Source organism: Natator depressus, chromosome 22 (genome assembly GCF_965152275.1).
Source record: "Natator depressus isolate rNatDep1 chromosome 22, rNatDep2.hap1, whole genome shotgun sequence".
Classification (NCBI taxonomy): domain Eukaryota; kingdom Metazoa; phylum Chordata; order Testudines; family Cheloniidae; genus Natator; species Natator depressus.
In genome coordinates this window covers 11643531-11662309 of record NC_134255.1, presented here as the reverse complement: position 1 = coordinate 11662309, position 18779 = coordinate 11643531, and the positions used below count along the sequence as shown (strand labels likewise).

Sequence of the window (18779 nt, the reverse complement as noted above, 5' to 3'; positions counted from 1 at the left end):
AGCAGTGATATTGAAATTCTATGTGGCTGCAGCTTTGTTACTATCTGACAGATTGCACATATATCTTTGTCAGACTATGAACTTCATTTTGTTCTGTGAACCCCATTTTGTTTCCGAGGCTCTAATTTGTATTGTAACCTTCATTTTGGAGTGTGACCTTCATGTTGCAGTACAAAACTCCTTTGTGGATTAAAGCATACATTTTGTATTCGGGGCTTGACACCTAGTGGAAAGACAATGTCTGAGAAGCTAGGACAGAGTCATCAAGGACTTCCAACATTGAAAGATTCTCCCCTACTGGAACATCAGTAGGGCCACTGAATTTAAAGGTTTCTCTACACACAGGGGGCTGAGGCCCAGAACTCCCCTGGCTAAAGCACATGGGAGAAAAAGGAACATAGACTGTTTTAAAACAGGGGTATTTCTCTAAGCAAAGGGCCAGACCACAGTAATATGTAAAAAGACTAGGCTAAGGAAGGCAGGAAGGACTGCCTAACCTAAGGATGCTGACCAAACCCAGGGCTCACAGGAGGTGTGACAGTGGACTTGAGGGGATGATGCTTTCAGGGTTTAGTTCTTTCTCTAAGATCTGGAACTCACATGCGTGCTTTGTTAAGAGTAAAGTGTCTGTGGTAAAGAAATTCCTTTGCTAAGATGGTGATTCTTGCTTTCCTGCCCCATTGGCCCTGAAGGAGTTAATCAAGAAACCAGAGCTTCCATAGCCAGATGGACTCTGGGGGAACATATCTAAGCAACTAGGGGCTTGGGAAGGCTAGGACAGTGGTTCCGGGGTCTCAGGCAGCTGGAATGTGGAGTTTCATCGTCCAAGAAGGGTATCAAACACGGGGCTGCTCATGAGAGTATGCCTGGGAGACCCAGAGCTAGGAAAAGTGATCAATCATTGCCCAGACCCAGCAGGACTTAAAAGGAAGTGGGATCCAGCCATTGATTCCACTCTCCACAGACTAGTGTCTGTCCAGAGAGGGGGCCTGCTTCAGGCAGTGAGAACAGTATTCTGTAAAACGAATGAAGTCATAAGAAGCCCCGACTGTTGATTTTTTGCTGTGAAGTGGGGTGCAAGGAAGTGGGGGGTTTTTTGAGGAAGGGGGAGAGAGAGACCAAGAGAATGACTACATTTTCAGATCAGGAAAGTGAAAATGCACAGCTTCTACAGTATGACAACAAATGACCAAAAAAAAAAAAAAAAAAGCTATTAAAATCAGAGATAGGCTAAGGAGGCCACGTTTCTGTTTTGCAGAGCAAACCCAGAGATGGTTTGCATACAAGGCCCATTTTAGTTGAACCCACAAAATCCCATGGGGTAATTGGATACAATGAATTTCCATTCACCATAACAAGCAATCCTGGTTGGTTTGGGCTTTGTACAATGAAATCAACGGTGGTTTGGATCCATTTTATCTGAACCATCAACATTTGGAGGGGCAGGAAGGGGGCAGTAAATGGATCAGATAAATGATTTCAGTTCTGGCCCATCTCTAATTAAAATGCATTTCAGTTTAAGTGAAAGGACTGCCAGGAACACAGTCAAGCATTAGCATTGGCCTGGAGGAAAGATTGTAAAGACAGGTAATGAAATTTGCTTATTAGACCAAATGGGAAGGAAGGATGTGGAGGGAAAGAAATCAATACGGAAAAGCAGGCCAATAGAATTTAGAAAATATTGGAGATGCACTGTACATAGAAAGATGAATGCCTGATGGAGTTCACTGCTGAGAAATGTAATATTGATATTGTATCTTGTACTTATTCAAGATGTTCATTCTGAAGGGCTCCTGACCAGCTTTCTACAAGCTCTTTTTAGGAATCACTTCACCCATCACTGAAATGAAGCCACCTCTGGGAGAAAACATGTTTACCAGCAACAGCGGCTCTATTAGGCAGTTTTAGACAGGAAGTGGTGACCAGAATCTCTGCTGGACTTTTGATAGGTAAACTGGAATATGGTCAGTTAAATGGAGTTAACACCTCTAAGCAATGGCAAATTGTGCTATGAGATTTCTAAATGCCTAAGCGGCCAGGACATTGGCTTTTGGCCTCCTCCAAAATATAGTGCCATTAGCACTTGACTACCAGAGACAAGTAGCACTGCTACTGAATTAACAAACCTACTCCCTAGGTGTCTCCTTTCCAAGGACTGATTGGATCTGTCCCTACCTAACCCTTGAGACCTGAGGAGATGAGAGCACAAAGTAGCGAGGCCATATGCATGTTGACAAAACCAAAGAAAAGGAACTATTCTGTCAGTGGCTGAGCAGGGGGAAGATTTGAGGTTAGGATTGTTTCAACTCAGGTCTTCAGTCGAAGGATGCATAGGAAAGCAAGGCAGCATACCAAAAACCTGGTTATAAGCCGTTAACTTTTTCATATCAAGTTTATAAGCTTTGGAGTGGAGCCTCCTGTGTCTAGCAAACCCACACATCTGCCCTCCTGCCTCAGCTCACCCAGCTGCAAAGGAATGTAGGTGGAATGCCTTTACACAGAGAGCAGCTCATGCAGAGACTACACCATACAGGGAAGAAACAGAAGCAAATCTAACTGAAGGATCAGGCAAGCATTAGAAGGAAAATAATATTGGGCTGTCTGCTATGACATCTAACTCTGCAAAATGCCTACACGGACCCCTAACTTCCTTCTGTCTAAAAATACCCTCCTCCTTTTTAGAGCTCTAGTGCTCTATATTCTGTAAAAACAAAAGGAGGACTTGTGGCACCTTAGAGACTAACAAATTTATTTGAGCATAAGCTTTCGGGAGCTACAGCTCACTTCATCGTAGCTCACGAAAGCTTATGCTCAAATACATTTGTTAGTCTCTAAGGTGCCACAAGTCCTCCTGTTCTTTTTGCGAATACAGACTAACACGGCTGCGACTCTGAAACCTTTCTATATTCTGTGTCATTCTCCCTTTTAACACCTAGCTTTTCCTTTTCAGTGGTCTCTCTTTCATTCTGCTTCTGCATGTACATTTACTGGCAACAGAGAAAAATCAATAAAGCAGAAGGAAATGACTTGGCAGTGTTCTGAAGTGTTCAAATAATTCCCGTTTAATTGAACCCCATTGTTTTAAACATTATTGCCAGTGGAACAGCTAAGTGACTCATCCTGAAGTTTCAAAAGCAACCAATGATTTCAGGTGGCTCAGATTTTAGATGACCAACTTAGACTCTTTAAAGGGATCAGATATTCCGGAAATGTTGGGCACCTGCTCTCAGAAGAGTAGGCCTCTCTAAGCTGTGGCATGTTGGAGACTCAAAATGTGAGCCATCCAAAACTGTTAGGCACATATGAAAGTTTAGCTCTGTGATCCTGTCAGGTGCACCTAGCTATAGAGAAGTCGACAGCAATAAAAGGATGAAGTGCAACCAAAAATCCAGATAAAAATATTGCATTCAAATTTTAACAGCAAAGATTCAAAGTGAGATTAACAGCAAATAGCATTAACCGAGTGCACTTCAATCAAGTCTTAGTGTAAATTACTACTGGTTAATATTTATTTTGCAGTAGCATCAAGAGGCCTCAGTTTGTATTGGGACCACATACAGAGACAGTCTTTTTGACCTTATCAGAACATTTCTGGGAAATGTATTGATTTTGACCAAAAAGTTTTCCAACGGAAAATGTCTGACCAGCTCTACTGCATACAATACAAGTATCCCCGTTCTCTATTTATAGGGCGGGGGGGGGGGTGAAAGAATGAATAGTAACCTCATAGAATATTGTGCTGTTTCTGGTCCTGATATTGCATTCTGTTTGGAGCAAGTGTAAGGTTCTGCCTGCGTGGCTCAGGCTGCAGGACTGGGTTGTCCACAGGAGCATAAAAGACACCTCCTACAGCTACCACCTAGCGGAGCTGTCCTGTTGTCTTGGAGTTGAAGGTCTATGGTATTATGCTAAGTCCAGGGCAAGTTCAGAACTGCCAGGAGCAAAGCTCTACCTGTAAAGCCAGACTCCACATTCCAAGGATTTACAGTGGTGGTAATTGTTAAGGGCAACATTTTCAAGTGTCCACTGATTTTTTTAGTGCCGGGCTTTTCGGGACCCCTACCTGAGATGCTTGGAGCTTGACTTTGAAAGGCTCTGAGCCTCCACTGCTCCAGCTGACTTCTGAATGTTCTTACTGACTTCTTTGTTCCCACTGACTTCCGGGTACCCAGAACCACTGAACCTCAGGGCTCAGATCAGTCAGTCAGCTCAGAGGCACGTAAAATTAGATGGAACTTTTGAAAATCCTCCCCCCACCACCGCAATTACTATGAAAGAAAATCAACTTGAATATAAAGAATGGGGCAAGTTCTGGTTGGTTGCAAAAATGCCCCTTAAAAGAAAGTACAATAAGGCTGCAGAAGGAACTACACTGTAGTCCCATGTTCTGGGTGGCGGCACCCCATCCCCCACAGACCTCCCCTCAGCCTGCACACATTATTTATGCCAGGAGTGTGAATAATATGCACAGGAGGAAGTAATTAATTGCTACTGGAGATTCAAGGGGCATATGCCCACAAATATGCAAGCCCATGCCTTTCCTAATGCTTATGCACCTCTGTGCCTTCTGTTGCAGAGATCCTGTGAAATACGCGCACTCTCTCTGTTTTAAGGCAACCACAATCAGGGTGGGAAAACATCTGCCCTCAAACTCTCTCATGTGGGGTTCTTGGGTTTGTTGGCAGGAGCATAGATCCACATGGTAGTCATAATGTAGCCCATTGTGTGCGTTACTGCAAATAGGTTAAATCAATAAAACAGTGAAACTCTTCAGTTCTTGTATCAAATAACACCCATATCTAATGCTTCCAGGATTCCATTCTGATCCCAGAAGGTCCTGCCTATTTGATGCCTTCACTTCCTGGGTATCCAAACATGCTTCCCAAAGGAAAAAGGGCCAAGATATTAGTTTTCTTTTTATAAAATATTTGCGGGAATTTAGTGGTGGTGAAAGGTGCCAGATTGACCAACCTCAGAGTCTGGAGTTCTCACCCTACACAAGAGAATCAGCACAGGCAAGCTTCCTCCTCAGCGTATCTCAGCCCTGACCTCATGGGGCCATTTGTAGGGAGGCAAGGGGGATTCTGCTTAGCTACAGTGATGAGAGTGCCAACAAGGCGGCCAATTAATGCTGACTATGTTGGCAAGCTGGAGTGAGACCACCAGACTGTTCCAATGTGTCACACAACAACCATCAGATGGAAACAATTTCAAGGCCAGATCTTCAGCTGGTGTAAACTGGCATAATTCCACAGAAGTCAAGGAGAGCTACGCTGATTTACAACAATGGTCTGGATTCAAACCAACCGCCAAGAGTTGTAAGGCCCTATTTTACATGCCAACCTCTGCCCTCCCAATATTCCAGGTGGTTTTTATTTTCTGCAAGTTGGCACAGGAGAGCCTGCTGGACTTTGAGTCAGTACCAAAGCCATCGTTGGCAAGAACTTGAAGAATAATGATGGGTTAAGGAGAAAACCCATAAAAACTAAATTAAAAAATCCCACCTCACTAAGCATTAGACATTGGACTTGGACGCTGAGTTCCGTTCAGAGAAAAACGGCCGTTTTTTAAGGCGGTTCTTTATGTAGTGAAATTCTCCTGCGATTTTGGGTTTCGTACACATGGTTACTCAAAGCTAGGAGGATCTTCAAATTCTGTGCAACCACAGAAGAGTTAGAGTATGTCAGAAAGGAAAACCTACTAGAATGCGCCATATTGGTATATATGTATATATAGACATACGTATTGAGGCCCAGCTGAGATGGAGGCAGAGCTGAGTATGGCCTGTAATGCAGCAGACAACTCACCCCACCTCTGCTTAGTAGAGCTGACTGAAAAGGGGGTAATTATTTTTCCATTAACAATTTTAAATTTTCCCCAAAATTTTCCATGAAAATGTTTCATATTTTAGACAAGAAAACCAATCCAAACGAAACAACACTTTTCAGTCTTTCGAGTCTCCCCTTTTCTCTCTCCTCCCCTCTTCCCCATGCCCCAGGGCAAAGTGAAAGGGGCGGGGGAGGAGGGGAGAGAGGCAAGAAAGGAGTGTGCCAGACAAAATGGGAAAATGTTTTGATTTTCAAAAAATGAACATTTTTCAGTTTTTAACTAAAAAACCCAAACCATTTAAAAAAAAAACAGTTTAAAAATAAAAAATTTCAACCATCTTTACTCCTAGTAGCCTGGTATACAAGCTGAATGGGAAAGAGACAGAATGCAACTCAGTTGTACCTTATATCAAATAAACCCCTCTGTTCTGATAAATTAGACCACATGCCCTCAAGAGCAAGGGGCTGTCTTTATCACTGTCTTTTGTACTGGACACATGAATAAGAATAAGAATTGATGACAGGTGGACCATTCCTAATTCACGATCTGAGCTCCCTGCCCCAAGTTTAGGGGGGGGGTAGATGTAACATTTGAATCCAGGGGGATGGGGAAGGTTTATAATTTGTATGTTATTTGGATTGCAGTAGCAGACAGTCCCCATTGTACTAAGTACTGTACAAACACAACAGGTGTCTAGAGGCCAGAGTGTCTAGAAAAGTCTAGGTTCCCATTGTGTTACTCAGCACACATGCATTGCAGAACAGTGCTCTGTGGAGTTCCAATTTGATTTGTACACTCAGATTTTCAGGGGTTTAATCTGGATCATTAAGAAAGAGGACTTGTTTTTTAAAGAAAGAAATGGAGTTTGGAAAAAGCATTCCTAAGAGAAATAGGGGTATGTGTGTGGGGAGGAAGGGGGGCACCCTCCTTGAGAAACACTCAGGTAAAAGTGGTGTCAAATTATTTGTCAATAGCTCCTCCCGTTTGGGGTACAAAAGACTCCCCCCAAAAAGGACCACACAATAAAAGGAAAGCCTGTCTGAAGTACTGTGTTTTGCACATTGTTAAACTGAAGCAATCTGTTCTAGTGAACCCTTTTCAAAGAGGCCATTTCTGTGTGAAAAAGCCAGTTGTGCAGAGCTGGAAGGCACACAGCTGTAGACAGCTGTGGGGCTGGTCCTGTTACAGAATCATTTTAAGAGGGAATTCTGGCATGCCGACGGGAGGCCCGAGAAGGGTTGCTTGGCTGGAAAGTACAGTTTGCTTCTGTATTAGCTGGGATGCATTCACCTTCCTTCGCTGCTCAATTTAACGAATAGGGAGCTTGTTGAAGCTAAATTAGTCAGAACTGGAGCTTTTTTTTAAAAAAAATAATTCTAAATTTTTTTTTTTTTTTGCAAAAATTTCCCTGCGGTGACCTCTTTCTCCTGGCAAGCTTCCAAATCATTCCAAGGATTCTACTGCTCTGTCAGTATCACCCTGTGCCTGGTATGAATAAATCCACCACTCCCCAGTGCTTAAGGAGAATTCTGCTGCTCCATGTGTTTCTAAATCGTTCCACACTTTCCTCTGAGGACAAGCCAATACCAAAAGGGTGCATCTGTTCTGTACTCTTGCTCTTTCCAACAATGCAAAACCACACACATTGCTATTATTAATTACTTGTATTACAGTAGTGGCTAGAACCCCATTTGAGATCCCCTCAGAGCAGCAAAATGAGGAGGGAGCCAGGTCCACCATGTCAAAAATGCTTTTTTGTATAAGACCAGAAGGGTTCTTTAACCACCTAATGCCCGTGAGGAATATCACCGGGTGCCTAGCTAATTAAGGTGAACCAGGGCAGTAGCAGTGCTATGCTGAAAGACGGCTATGTGTGGTTTTCGGAACAGCTGAAAACTATCGTGAGGAGCAAACATCAAACCAAATCACCTTCCCCGGGCTGAGGGCAACTAGTCTTCACGGGCTCTGCAATGCCAATGTAACGCCATTCTCCTGGTGGGTCACTGGCACAGGGATCAAACCTGATACTCAGAATCTGATCTAAAAGCGTATGCCTCTACTACTCGAGCTAAAAGACCCAGTGTTGTAGTCATCTTGGTCCCAGGATATTAGAGAGGCAAGCTGCTCTCTCTAAAAGACCCAGAGCAGTTTGCCACAGATGATGGAGACATATCAACATCTAAATGTGTGCCAGCTACCACTAGAGGGGGAGACAAAGTGTGAGTAACAGCAACATGACTCACTTCACTTCATTGCTGGTTTCTGAACTGCCTGTGAGGCTCAGGTAGGGTGACCAGATGTCCCGATTTTATAGGGACAGTCCTGATTTTTCGGTCTTTTTCTTATATAGGCTCCTATTACTCCCGACCCCCTGTCCCGATTTTTCACACTTGCTATCTGGTCACCCTAGGCTCAGGGCAGAAAAGAACCAACCTGGAGCTGGTAGCCATGTGTGTGAACACCATCCCCTTGGAATTGGGGCATTTGCAGTGATGTGGGCGGGGGAGACAAATGGAGAGCTTATCCAGCTGGGAAGGGAAGGAAGCAGGAGTGAGGAAAGAGTTTGGTCCATGTTACAGATGGTGCTGGAAGGACAATTATGGAAACTAAATTATTTGCCCTGCAGTTGGAGGGTTAATGGGATTTAAGCTTTCATCTTCCCAAAAAACATGCTGAAAACTTAGCCAAAGGCATATTTAAACAGTTTGCTAGTAAAACAATGCAATTTGGCTTTTGTTGTGTTGTTGTTGTTAAGAGGAACCTCATAGGAATTCTGTAAAATTCTGCCCACAAAAGCAATTTGTGTATTTTTAGTACTGCTCCTGCATTAGAAATATGTTTGTTTTTAAATGCACTTTTTATTGTTTTCATTGTATGCACATTAAATGCAAGATCAAAAGCAATTCATGAAGCTGGGCATCAAAAACCAAGTTTCATTCTCTAAAGAAGTGGCTGCAAACATGGGAGTGTAGGAAAGAACCAAGGTTCCTTCTCTCAGAGGGTAAAAATAATGGCCCTGATTCTTCACTACTTTGAACCTTGGGTAGTTATTTATAGCAATGCAAAGGGAAGGTAAAACGCTACCAATGGTGTGAGTGCATTGATAGCATATCACATCCACTTTGCACATGTGAATATGTCAACTAGACCTGGCTGAACTTTTTCAAGTGAAAAAAGTCTTTTCCCCCCCATCAAACAGCCTTCTCGGAAAAAAACTAAATATTGCATGAAAATGTTCCAACATTAATTACAATTATTTGTTCCTCCACAACATTTCCCATGTTATTTTTAAACAAATATTTAAACTGCAATTTTTTATCAAACTCCTGTTCAAGATGGCATGGGCTATTGGACATTTCCATTTGTGGAAAAGCTTGCTCTCTTATTTTTGGTCAATGGAAAATTCAGAAAATGATTTCAATAAAACACTGGGTAAATATATTACAAAAAATTGAATGAAAGATGGAAAATAGCTCTGTTCTGAATCCTGTGAAATAGAAACAACTTCAATATTTAGAAATTTTTCAGACCCCACTTTTTAGAAATTCTCTCTGACAACACAAGTGACAAAGTAATGGAGCATCAGGCCCCGAGGTTTATTTCACTTTTTAGGTATTGGATTGCAACATGGAAAACTTGCAAAGCTATAACAGAAAGCAGACCAAAGATAAGTCTTGTAGTTAGCACAGGGTCACTGAATCAAGAAATTTGGATTCTACTCCCAGCTCCCGCTCTAGCTTGATTGTTCAACTTCATACTAGTCTCTTCACCTCTCTATGCTTCAGTTTCCCCATCTGTAAAATGGGAATAAAAATACATGGGGGGGGCCCGAGGGGTTGAAGCTTAGTTCTTTGATGTTTGAAATGTGTTTTGCAGTCCTACAATGGAAGGCAGTAGAGAACTACAAAGAATTTTTATTATTAGATTTGTATAGCCTTATTGTGATGACAAGTATCGTGGCACAAAAGTGGTCAAGATCTCATTTTCAACAGAAAAATGGCACTTCAGACGGCTGCGCCTGTGCGAACAGCGCCACCTTCTGAATCACAACCCTTCTTGTGGCAGTAAAGAGTAATTTAACGGTAACTGTGCCCTTTACAAGAAAGCATCATCACAAAATGAGACCAGCTGTTTGTGGCGTGAATACAAAGCTGGCTACAAAGAAACCAACACAGCAATACAGAGTAATAGCAAAAATGGTAAAACCTCTGGATTTTGAATTGGACCTGTGTCAGTAGGATCTTCATGTATCCATCTGTGCATGTTAAGTAATAAGTTCAGTACATTAAGTAAAGGTCAGAGTTACTGGGATTTGGGGGTGGGGGAAATAGTACAAGGTATGGCCCTGCATTCCTTCACACTTCATGAAATCCTGTCTCCAAATAGTAAAACAAATGAGGAAAGCAGCAAGCTGCCTCCTGCAACAATTCTAGAGCAGCTGTAAACGTTTTATTGCGTAAGTGCATGCAGCTACAATCTGAGCAAATACAGTGCAGAAAGCAGACTTCCAGACCTTCTTTTAAGAAAGACAAGCTGATGTGGTTGGGCAAACATTCCTAATGAAAATCAGAATTGCACTGATGAACTGACATTTGTGCAGCACATTGGAGTAAAGCGCTATAGGTGAAATTCACTCCTGTGCAGAATGCCAACAAAGGCCTATGCAGTTGGATCTCTTAAATCCCATCTAAGCCCTTAAAATAAGGGTTCAATGGGACTTCAATATGCACACCGGCACTCCTCTTATTGTTTATGATGATGAAATCCACCACTTCCACGGCTACTGCATGACCAGCCAACTAGCTATCCATTGCAACTACTGACTCATCTTTGTTCATGCTTCAGCTGCTACAAACTAACGCAAGATTCATCCCCTGCTTAGGGTGCTAGCCTGGGAGAGTCCGGAGACTGAGATTTAACACCCTGCTCCACCACTGATTTCTTGCGGGACCTTAACCAAGTCCCTTCTAGGCGCTCTGTGCCTCAGTTCCCCACCTGCAAAAGGAGAACAGCACTTTCCTACTTCACAGTGGGGTTATGAGAATAAATACATCAAAGATGCTGAGGTGTTCAGGCAATATATTAATAGGGGTCATTAACAGTACCTAAGACAGATATACATAGCCCTCCAGTGGACCAAGTCCAATGTCAGATGACAAGCTTCTCACAGCAAGAGTTCAAATGAAATGGAAATAAGGCTCCTGCAATCAGAAGATTCCTCTGTGGGTGTAAATTAACATCACTTCATAGATATCTATGCAGCCATTTTGACTCATATCAGCTGAGGATCTAGCCCAGAATGTAACTACTGAAAGCTTTTCCATGGTCCCAGTGCTCTCACATCTAACTCTAATTCAGTCATCTTGAAGCCTGCAGTTAAGATTTCCATGATGCTGAAGACCCACAGTGGAATAAATTTACATGTGTTGGTGTCAAAAAGCGAAATATTCCAGACTGAATCTTACCTGCAGTCCTTGCAGAAGGTCTAATCTCCCCTGGGAGTCCCATGTGCCCAAGGATGTAACAGGTCCCTCGGTGTAAAATCTGTATCCTAAAAAGAACCATTTATATTAAATGTACCAAAAGGTTAAGCAAGACTTGAGAAGAGTTACTACTAATGTAGACCTTGAACTTGCAAAACCATATGCATATGCATGACTTTAAACAAATGAGTAGCCCCATCACATTCAATAGAACTACCCACATGCTTCATAGATCTTAAGGACAGAAGGACCCATTAGATTCATCTAATCCTGTATAACACAGACCATAGATTGTCACTCAGTTACCCTCTGTATTGAGCCAAGTAACTGGTATTTGACTAAAGAGCACTCATTCCAGAAAGGAATCTAATCATGAAGACATGGAGATTCCACCACTTTTCTTGGTAGTTTGTTCCAATGGTTAAATCACCCTCATAGTTTTAAAAAAAAAAAAAAAAGGTGACTTTTTTTCTAATTTGAGTTTGTCTGGCTTTAACTTCCAGCCATTGGTTCTTGTTACAGCTTTCTCAACTAAGTTAAACAGTCCTTTTAGAGCCTGGTATTTTCTCCCCATGAGGGTACTTATACACTGTAATCAAGTCACCCTCAGCGTTCTTTTTGATAAGATAAACTGTTTGAATTTCTTAAGTCTCTCAATGAAAGAAATTTTTTCCAGACCTCAAATAAGTGGTCTCTCTCTTCCATGCACTCTCTCCAGTTTTTCAATATCTTTTTTAAAGTATATACACCAGAAATGTATGCTGAGCTTGAAGTTAAGCATGGATGCAAGTCTTTGCAAGATCAGTGTCTTAATCTGACGTTTCAAGGAAGCTAAATTTTCCAGATTGAGTAATGTTTATGGTTTAATAAAGTGAATCCAATCTAGAGAGGATCATCACTGGAGGTAAACAAATAATGAAAAACAATTTCCTTGTGAGAAAGTTTCTTTTCCTTTAATGCTTTTTATTTACTATTAGGGCTGTCAAGTGATTAAAAAAAATAATCACGATTAATCGCACTGTTAAACAATAATAGAATACCATTTATTTAAATATTTTTGAATGTTTTCTACATTTTCAAATATATTGATTTCAATTACAACACAATACAAAGTGTACAGTGCTCACTTTGTATTTATTTTTGATTACAAGTATTTGCACTGTAAAAAAACAAAAAAAATAGTATTTTTCAATTCACCTAATACAAGTACTGTAGTGCAATCTCTTTATCATGAAAGTTGAACGTACAAATGTAGAATTATGTACAAAAAATAACTGCATTCAAAAATAAAACAGTGTAAAACTTAAGACCCTACAAGTCCAATCAGTCCTACTTCTTGTTCAGCCAATCACTTAGACAAACAAGTTTGTTTACATTTGCAGAAGATAATGCTGCCCGCTTCTTGTTAACAATGTCACCTGAAACTGAGAACAGGCATTTGCATGGCACTGACGTAGCCGGCGTCACAAGGCATTTAGGTGCCAGATATGCAAAAGATTCGCATGTCCCTTCATGCTTCAACCACCATTCCAGAGGACGTGTCCATGCTGATGATGGGTTCTGCCTGATAACGATCCAAAGCAGAGTGGACTGGCGCATGTTCATTTTCATCATCTGAATCAGATGCCAACAGCAGAAGGTTGATTTTCTTTTTTGGTGGTTCAGGTTCTGTAGTTTCCGCATCTGAGTGTTGCTCTTTTAAGACTTCTGAAAGCATGCTGCACACCTCGTCCCCCTCAGATTTTGGGCAGCTCTTCAGATTCTTAAACCTTGGGTCAAGTGCTGTAGCTATTTTTAGAAATCTCACATTGGTACCTTCTTTGTGTTTTGTCAAATCTGCCGTGAAAGTGTTCTTAAAACATACAACATGTGCTGGGTCATCTTCCGAGATTGCTATAACGTGAAATAAATGGCAGAATGTGTCTAAAACAGAACAGGAGACACACAATTCTCCCCCAAGGAGTTCAGTCACAAAATTAATTAACACATTTGTTTTTTTTTTTAACAAGCATCGTCAGCCTGGAAGCATATCTTCTGGAATGGTGGCCGAAGCATGAAGGGACATATGAATGTTTAGCTTATCTGGTACCTAAATGCCTTGCGACGCCGGCTACAAAAGTGCCATGCGAATGCCTGTCCTCACTTTCAGGTGACATTGTAAATAAGAAGGCAGGCAGCAGTATCTCCGATAAATGTAAACAAACTTGTTTGTCTGAGCAATTGGCTGAACAAGAAGTAGGACTGAGTGGATTTGTAGGCGCTAAAGTTTATTTTTGTGTGTGCCCTTTTGTGTGCAGTTATGTAACAAAAAAAAAAATCTACATTTGTAAGTTACACTTTCACAATAAAGAGATTGCACTACAGTACTTGTATGAGGCCAATTGAAAAATACTATTTCTTTTATCATTTTTACAGTGCAAATATTTGTAATCAAAAATAAAGTGAGCACTGTACATTTTGTATTCTGTGTTGTAATAGAAATCAATATATTTGAAAATGTAGAAAAACATCCAAAAAATTTAATAAATTTCAAGTGGTATTCTACAGTGCGATTAATCACAATTAATTTTTTAACTTGCATGAGTTAACTACGATTAATTGACAGCCCTATTGAATATCTGTTGTTTTACTCTGAGGATTTTGAATAGCCTAAATTTCCGCTGTGTTGCTCGGTTCCTGAAATAAGCAATATGCTATTGTTTCTGTTCTCTTACTGGATGAACATGCAGGTGTGTAGCACCCTTTACAAGTCCCTCTAAAGAGGATGGTCTACAGGGGATAACAGCCTACCACCGATGCCAGTTAGTGGAGTTATTCCTTTAGCACAAATGTAAGCGGTCCTGCGTTCAAACCCCACCGATTACCCAGTGTAGTATGGTCTTTACACAAGCATATCTGTCAAGAATACTTTAATGAGTGTGTTTTAAATCTGGTTGCTGTAAACACTTGTGTATGCAACTTTGACATTCTGTTTTCCCTGAACATTTTTGCAGGTAAAACATAATCAGCGTGAATAGTCACAGAAAAACTAAGACAAAAGAGTCGATGAAGCGGCCAAAGCAAATCCATTGCAAAATTCGCAGTAAGTTGTATGAGCTATTCACCACATATTAAGTTTGTTGTCCTTCTGGCACCAAAGAGCTAATATTTTCTGTCTGTACGTGTTACATTTGTATTAATTTCCTTGCAGGAACACTCAATACCAAGCTCAGACTATAATTATATTCTCTTTGGACATTCTTCATACTTTGTATATTTTACCAGTAAATATTTAATTTATCATACAGTATAGAATGCCACCCCACTTCTTAAGTGACAAATTGGTACTTTAATTAAAAAAAAGGTCTAGAATTTTCCAGATTCAGAGTCAAAGCTTAGGTTGTGTTTTAGGTTTCTGTCAACACCCCAATAGTGACTACAAAGTCAATGGTGAAAAAAACCCCAAACAGATCAGTATCTACATTGATTCATAGATTGCAAAGGCCGGAAGGGACCACTGTGATTATCTAGTCTACTCCCTGCGTGACACAGGACCCAGATCTTCCCCAAAATAATTCCTGTTTGAACGAGAGCAGATCTTTTAGACAAACTTCCAATCTTGATTTAAAAGTCACCAGCGATGGAGAATCCAACACAACCCTGGATAAGCTGTTCTGATGGTTAATTACCTTCACTGTTCAAAATTTACACCGCAACGCCTTCACTGACTGGAAGGAATTCTAAAAATGTTAGACCCGATTCCAAACACATCTCCCTTTGAGAACTCAAGAGAAACTGTTGTCATGTGTTAAGCTTTTAGGGTGATTCTGCCACTACGCGGTGATGACAAGAGATGAGTAATACTCAGAACACTGAAGAAAAGATAGCCTTGTGAGTAGACCATTGTGTTTATTCAGTATTTTTCCATGAGTTCAGGGCAATATGACGTGTGTGTTGTCTGGGGCCTCTCCCAGAGAAATGCTCACACCCTAATGATTCCCACGGAACTCACAACCAATGATCTGTCTGCGGAGAAAGATCAGCTGGAAAGCACAGACTCTGTCTACATAAAGATTCACATCTGAGGATTGGCCTTGTTGTACCTGGTCCAACTCAGGGATGGGAGAGGGTGCAAAGGAGGCTACTCTGTTTTAGGACTGTGGCCCCCTTGGGACATTCTAGCAGCTGGGGAATGGCTGGAGGCTGTAGTTCCTTGAACAGTGTCTCTTTTCCTACAAACACGCTGTCTTCCCAGAGGCTGCAAAGTTGGAGCAGGAGGAGAGGGGCCCAAGACTAGCCGATTTGCCTGAGTGTTTGTGGCAGAAGTGTTCCCGTGACTAACCGGAAAACTTCAAGAGTTACCCAGTCAGGAAGCAGAAACACCACCATGTGACTTAAGTTCAAGACAGTGCAAAGAGCGTCTGATCCCACAAGGTACTGAGCACGGTCAGCTTCCATTCAGGAGCACTTAGCAGATTCACAAAGGTACTTAGGCACCGAAGTCCCAATGTTAAGCTCCACTGAAATCCACAAAACTCTTGTTCAGTTGCTGGGTAACTCTGTAGGTCCCTAAGTTTCTGCCTCTGGACTAAGGCACTGCTGCCTCATTGAAGGTGTCCGGACACCTATCTCCTGCCTAAGCCCCAGCCCACTCCACAAACCAGGGGAAGAGAGTCAGAGGAGCATCTATCTTACCTGGGCAGCCTGATTGAGTAGGAGCAGCATCCATTCAGAGCCAAAGTGGCTGTGAATAGCATTAACCACTTGCTGAATAATTGAGAAGAAGAAACGAAATCAGTAAAAATCAAAGTCTGTTCCCAGATAATTAGTGAACATAACTCCATCCAATGTATTTTTCTCTACAGGAAGGTCACCTAGCACTGCTCACAGTGTCCCATCCTCCCTTTGATCCTGGCTTTCTTATGATTCAGTGGCCTTCCTCCTCCTTTCTAGCTGGCAGGATTGGATGTACTTGGGTAGGATTCAATACCAAGAGGGAGTTGAGCAACTGCAAACTGCTTCCTCCACCCCTTTCCCCTCCACTCTTCTGCTGCTCAAAAGGAGGTAAACAAAACTTCTAGGAGGTTGACTGTGTGATTAAGGTTGGCAGGGTTCAGGCTGCTTCAGTCCTTGCTAAGATCCACCAGAGAATATCAGAAGCTTCCTTTCCATTCTGCAGCTTAAAGAGGAGCTATCAGCAATCTCTGGGTCAGACCATGCAGTGTTAGCCCCGAGAAAGAACTTGGAGCATGTTACTCACTATTATTTATGTGAGAACTCCTTGTGGTTCCAGTTGTGATCAGGGCCCCATTCTGATAGGTACTGTACAGACGGGTCCATGCTTCAATTAGTTTGCAATTTAAATAGACAGGCCAAATAAAAGATGGGAGGAGAAACAGACACCAAGAGGGGACATGACTTGTCCGACATCACACAGCCAGTCAGTGTCAGAGCCAGGACCAGAATTCTCCTGCCTTTGGCCCTGATCAAGGAAAGCACTTAACCATGTGTGTAACTTTAAACACGAGTGTCGTAACATTGACTTCAAATGCTCTGTTGCATTGGAGCCTATCTACAATGTCCCAGTTCAGCTCTTCCTCTTCAAACCTCTTCTCCAAAGCACCAGCAAGGGGTGCGAAAGTATAATATTCTGATCTGCATCCAGATTTCAAAAACCCCTCAGTTCAGAAATGTTTAAATCCAGGTTTTAAAGATCAGGCCCATCTTGAACCACTGCAAAAAAAAAGGCTTGATTTGTTGTGTAGCTTGTTTTCAACATTGTGAGTCATTTCCCTTGACTTGCTTTCTCCTTCAGCTCTATTTCACTATATATTTATATACAATCTCTTCCTAAAACAATTTTAAATCCTTCTCTAGAGGGAGCCAAGGAGAGGGTTGGTGCCACAAGACAATTCTCACCTCTCCATCCTTACCCATCTCCTCTGCTCAAGGTTTACAAATAGGACAGCAAGCCTGCATTACATGCAACATCTTTGCATAAGGTGGGTTGGTTCCCCTCTAGTAGCTGGTCCAAAGAGAGGATAAAAGTCTACTACAGCTGCCAGCTAGTGAAACTAACAAACACCAAGAGAGTGTGCTACCAGTAGATACTTTGTAGACAAGACATGGGCCTTGTCCCAAAAGGCTAATATATCTAACGGTCTCATTTGTTCCTCTCCACCAATGGCTATGATATTCCTCTGACTTGTATGGTACCAAACGTTATGAAGATTGTTCTTTATCATTTTCACCTCCCTCATTTCTCTCAGGATTTCATCTCCATCTGCCACAACGTGTCCGAGTGAATCTTAACAAGCAGATTTTAGGTGCTCACTTTTTCTTTTCCTGTTTTTGAATTCCTATACTTGACATGAGGATTAAGAGGAGTTTTTACATTGTACACACACTGCAATCGACTCACCTCTTGACTTTTTTCTGCCTGTATCTCAATTCCTCACCACTCTCCTCCAGACTTTCATTTCATTCTTACTTTGGAAATGATAAATCTTCTTGGAAATGTTTTCTATGAACATCTCATCAGCCACTTTAGCCTTCACAGTACCAACCAGCGAAAACTCCAACTTTCTAGATGCTTTAGCATTTAGATACCCTTAATGTATCTAGGGCTATAGACTTCAGCATTCAACAATGCTTGTGTAGGGGCTTTTTTATGAACAAAGAATCCTGTTCCTTACTAATTTACACTTTACTTCTCCTTACATGGGTTCTTTGAGCTCCTTTCATCTCTACCTTATTGCTACCAAGCTTGTCATTTTCCAGCGTGTGTTCAACAGCTTTTATTTTATTATATCCAGCGAAATCTTCTACTAATATTATCCATTAGTTTACAATCAACTGTGTTACATTTTTCTTCCATCTACCTTCAAATTGCTCCTCTTGGTTTCTATGCTAGACACAGTTGCCTTACAATAGATAGGACAGGTTTTTCAGGATTTGCATTTCCTTTATACATCCTGATTTTTAGAGGGCCCAAACCAAACAGGGCTTACCAGCGTTCCAGCTATTACTGTCGCAGCAGAGCCAGCGTCAGCTGCTTTAGAGGAAGATACAAGAACGCTTGCAATTATGGGATAACCTGCCCATTCAGTTTTAGAATCCTGCAGTTTCTAAAGTTGAATGCCTAAACTTTGGGACCAAGGCCCCCATTCAAGAAAGCACTTAAAGACATGCTAAGTGCTTTCCTGAACAGAGATGCTATCCTGAATCAAGGGCAAAATTCAGTTCAACCCAGTCTTCAGCCGGGCTGACCATCCTCAGCTCTATTTAAAGTTACAGATACTCAGAACCACTGAAAACCAGATCAAGATTATTTTGGTCTCTAAATATGAATTTAAGTGCCTGGCTGTAAGGCACCTCTGAAGATTGGGTTGAACTGAATTTTACCCTCATCTTTCACTAAGGCTTCTAAGCACAACTAGCCTTAGTGAAGGATCAGGGTCCTATTGTGCCAGGTGCTGTACAAACATA

At 41.6% G+C, this 18779-nt stretch overlaps 1 long non-coding RNA gene across 1 annotated transcript in view; it reads right to left on the bottom strand.

Annotated features, from left to right (window-relative positions):
* Positions 1–18779, bottom strand: part of LOC141976071 (uncharacterized) — a 199652-nt gene that overhangs the window by 122530 nt on the left and 58343 nt on the right. The window contains exon 2 of the long non-coding RNA XR_012636065.1: positions 11295–11380. This is a non-coding gene — a long non-coding RNA (uncharacterized LOC141976071). The remainder of the gene's footprint in view (positions 1–11294; positions 11381–18779) is intronic.